Source organism: Lepisma saccharinum, chromosome 23 (genome assembly GCF_977018435.1).
Source record: "Lepisma saccharinum chromosome 23, izLepSacc3.1, whole genome shotgun sequence".
Lineage (NCBI taxonomy): Eukaryota > Metazoa > Arthropoda > Insecta > Zygentoma > Lepismatidae > Lepisma > Lepisma saccharinum.
The window spans coordinates 65,366,954-65,371,758 of record NC_139251.1 but is presented as its reverse complement, the minus strand read 5'-3'; the positions used below and the strand labels follow the sequence as shown (position 1 = coordinate 65,371,758).

The window sequence follows — 4,805 nt, the reverse complement described above, 5'->3', positions numbered from 1 at the left end:
TGTAACATCATTAGGTAGAAATGAATTGCTCCAAGAATTCGTGCTTTGTAAACAAAAGGAAGATGAGGATGCACTTCAATTTTTGAAGGACAGGAAATGTGCTGCCCAACTGTTACGTGTCAATTGGAGTGAACCGGAATTTGTTAGATTATTAGTAGACAGATTGGTTCCTAACGTTAGTGAAAAATTCTTGTTTACTGAAATTCCAGATTCACTGAGTAAACTTAAGCTAACATTAGAAAAGATGCAATGGCATCAGTATGTGAAACGTGATTTTTATGGACAAGAAAAACAGAAGAAAGTACAAAATGTTCAGTTTCCCAGGAAAGTGTCATTTCGCACTACACCAGTTTCGTCAAGATTTAATGAACCAAGGAAAGAAAATGTTTGGCGTAATTATAATCAAACTTTGAATTCAGCTTTACCAGTAGTGAAAAGAACTGATGGCAATGATCAAGATGTAATTGCGGTATTTGCTGATAGTGAAATCAATAATAAGCATGTCAGTGCATGTTTAGATACGGGAAGTACTTACAATTTGATTAACAAACGTTTATATAATGAACTGCGACAAGGTAATGTAAAAGAGAGATTTCAAGAAGTGACAATAACATTGGGTGCAGGACGTAGCTTAAAGTTGAACAAAGTAGTTGACTTGAGTTTGAAACTGTGTAACATGTCATGGCCAATTAGTGCATTTGTGTGTGAAGACTTACCTATTGACTTTATCATAGGAGTTCAGTTCATTAAGGATAGACAATTTCTATTAAATTTTCATGACAAAACTATTACATTTCCGTATTCTCGTGAAAAAGTGCAAATGAAGTGGATTTCGGACAGTGTTATTAATACGAGCCATTCATTTCAGGAAACACGTAAATGTAAAGGAACTAATGTTTGTGATGTTTCAAGTTCAAGGTCACATTGGCAATCGAGAACTCCGCAAAGCTGGTCTGGTGGCAGGAACAGAGTTTCGCAAGGAAGTAACACCCGAAGGCAACCTTGGCGTTCCAGAGCAACAGCTGGTAGCTACAACATGATTGCGGCAGAAGATACGTCGATTCCTGATAATCCGTCTGTCTGTCTACATGAACGAGAACAGCAACAATGTCCAGGAACATCGCAGGAATACACGGAAGAACTAGGTATGTTATTAAATTCATATCCTGAAGTATTTTCTGATAAAGTTGGTGTATTTAATGAATTTGAATACACGATTCATCTGAAAGACAAAATACCAGTGCGCGAACAACCTTATGTACAGTCACGCGAAAAACAAAAGGAAGTGGACGATTGTGTAAAAGAACTTTTAGATCTTGATCTTATTGAAAGATCACAATCTGCTTATTCAGCTCCATGTTTCGTTGTACGAGGGAAGAATAATAGTAAAAGGCTTGTTGTCAATTACCAAAAACTAAATGAAAAGGTAATTTTTGATGGTTTCCCAGCAAATTTAATGCAAGAGTCGTTAAGTAACCTTAGCAAAGGGTCAGTATTTTCTGTTATAGATGTTAGAAAGGCGTATCATCAGGTACGATTAAGTGAAGCTTCTAGAGATTGTACTTCATTCTCAACATCAACAGCAAGTTATAGATTTAAATCCGTACCCTTTGGAATCTCAATTGGGAGTGCTTGTCTAGCACGCATGATGCAAATAATGTTGGGAGATTTACGGGGTAAAATTGTTGAATATTTTTGCGATGATATAGTCATTGTTTCAAAAAATGAAAATGAACATCTTGAACACATACGTATTGTGTTAGATAGACTCAAAAAATATGGTGTTACAATTTCCAAATCCAAAAGTAAATTTATGTTGAAAGAAATAAAATGTCTTGGTTATGTAATTAAAGACAAGCAAATGCATATTGATTCTGAAAGAATCAAAGCAATTCAATGTCTTCCACGACCTAAAAATCGTAGATCATTAATGAGAATTTTAGGCGTACTCAATTATTATAGTTCATTTATCCCAGAATATGCTCTAATAATAGGACCATTAAATGAACTTAGAAGCCCGAAGAATAAATTTCGTTGGACTGAATTTCATGAAAATGCCTTCAGAGAAATAAAAGGTAAATTTCTTGAGCATGTATTCCTAGCTCTCCCTGATTTTTCAAAAAAATTCGTTCTTGAATGTGACAGTTCATTGAAAGCCTATGGTGCTTGTCTAATGCAAGAAGATGATTCAGGTAAACTAAAGCCAGTATATTTCTTTTCAAGGAGATTAAAGGAGACAGAACGTAATAAAACAATATATGAACTAGAATTAACCAGTCTAGTTCAAGCATTAGAGAAATTCAAATATTTTTTGCAATGTAAAAGATTTACCATTAGAGTAGATAATATGGCCTTATTTCACATGTTGAAGAGAGCGAAGAAATATAGTAAATTTGCAAGGTGGGTTGAATTTATTTCTTCATTTAGTTTCGATTTACATCATATTCCATCATCCAGTAATGTAATTGCAGATTTTCTTTCAAGAATGTATGATCATTCTCAGTACGATACCGATGATTTAGATAAATCTGAAATTGATTCTGTTTGTTTGAATTTATGGGGTTTTCCTACATTGTTAAATTCCATTTTATCTGAGCAAGATAAAGATGATGAGATAAAGGTCATAAAGAACAAAATCAAGGTCAATGAACAAGTTCCTAATTATTGTGTGCGTAATGGAATTGTATACAAGAAAACTAGAAATAAAGGACAACCATTCAAGGTACTAGTCCCCAAACACTTAATTGAACCGTTAATTCAATATTATCACACCAATGCCATAGGTGGAGGACATTCAAATTGGTCCAAAACTTTGAGAAAACTTCAAAGAAATTTTACTTGGGAAAATATGGTCGATGTTGTAAAGGATAGAGTAACAAGCTGTGAATTGTGTCAATTAGCTAAGGAAAGAAATAAAACTCCAATGGGTGTTTTGTCATCAGAAATCATTAAGCATCCCTTACAGAGAGTGAGTTGTGATATTTTGGGACCTTTGCCAAAATCAAATGGTTTTAAGTATGTATTAGTAGTAGTAGATAATGCTAGTAGATATGTTTGGTATCAAGCATTACGACAAGTTTCGTCGAAAATAATAATTCAACATTTGCAAAGATATTGTTCAAATTTTGGATATTTTTCTCAATTTTGTTCAGATAACGCTAGTTATTATACTTCTGAGCTATTCAGTGAATTTCTGTATGGTATTTGTTGCAAACATATTACAATTAGTCCATGGAATCCAAAAGCAAACTTGTGTGAAAGAATGATTAGAAATCTGAAACAAGCTCTAAGATGTTTTTGTTCCACCAACCAATCGACGTGGTCAAAATATTTGTATCATTTACAGTATTGTTTCAATAATACTAATCATCAATCAATAGATTGTACCCCTGCAGAACTCTTCTTAGGAAGGAAACTTTTTGATCCACTGTTGCAAAATTGGCAATTGACCGATAATGAAATGTTGGATTTTACCCAAGGTAATCAAATAAAATGGTCTCGTGCATTAGAAAAAATGAAAAGTGAGTGGCATAAACGTGAAAGAAATTACAAGAAAAAATACAGTAATGTGACGTATCAAATCAATGATAAAGTAGTTGTAAGGACTCATCCGAAAGCATCATTGCTGGATGGTATTACAAGGTCATTAAGTATGCTGTATGAGGGTCCATATATAATCAAGAAGTTTTTAACCCCAGTTTCTGTATTGTTAGAAAAGGTGGAAAATCCATCTATTGACAAACGTTGTCATATTGATCAAATAAAATTGTATAGAGTGTCCAGGAAGTGAGTCAGTCAAACAATGGTGTTTTTTCATGTTCATAATCATCATATATATATTCTTGAATGTGTTGTCAAATGTGAGTTGAGATACTGTTGATTGTTTTGTATTGACAGGTATTCCTCAATGGTACAGATATGTCGACAATCAACAGCTAATGAAAAAGGAATCCTAAGGACATTGAAGGATATTTGTGAGAAACAACAATAGTATCTAATTGTGTTATTTTGTTTATTGTAAGCGATCAATATTGTTCTATATATATGTTAAAATCCTCCACAGGTAATGTTCAAGTATTGGGGGAGGGCAGTTTATAGCCTGTGTAAGATTTTGGTTTCTCTCTCTCTGAATGAAAGAAGGTAAAAGCCAATAGATGGCACTGATCGCAGGTTACGTCATTCAGTTTGCCGGTTCGATGTAAGAATCCTAAACCGACACACTCCACACTTCACTTCCAGCTGGCTCACGTTGAACATCACAATCCAACAGGGCACTCGACGTGACGGGAGAGGTCAACAGGGGACTTAGACGAACGTAGTGGTGATGGTTTAATTTAATTTCTTTAGTAGAGAAATAGTTTAATAGTATTTTATTTAATTTTGTAGAGTAGTTCGTAGTATGATATTAATTTGCTTGTTGATCTTTACCGAGTGATCGTCATTACAGACAAGTAGGAAAAGGGGGAAATTTAACATAGAAATATTCTCTTAGGCAATCATTTGAACATGGATGAATAATGAGACCAATTAAATAGTCAGCACAAGGAGAGAAAGCCAATTATTAGTTAAGAATCAATAGTGAAAATTATCTTGATTTACGTATTAATGTTATCGTTGAGATCATAATTATTAATGACAGTTTATGTATGCATAATATTATTGTTCTAATACAAAATTGAAGTTTTGTTAAATAAACTGTCATCCAATCCTATCCAGTGAACTTTATGTTCTAGAAATTAAATTACTTGATTTATAGTGTATCACGTACCTATGGGGGTCCAGTATGCAGGTTCATAGCTATCTTT

General features: G+C 33.7%; 1 long non-coding RNA gene across 1 annotated transcript; it reads left to right on the top strand.

The window, feature by feature from the left end:
- Nucleotides 1–1,021: 1,021 nt before the first annotated feature.
- LOC146005259 (uncharacterized) lies at nucleotides 1,022–4,088 on the top strand. Its single transcript, XR_014443999.1, has 2 exons — nucleotides 1,022–1,145; nucleotides 3,898–4,088. It is a non-coding gene; the product is annotated as an uncharacterized LOC146005259 (long non-coding RNA).
- Nucleotides 4,089–4,805: the final 717 nt, after the last annotated feature.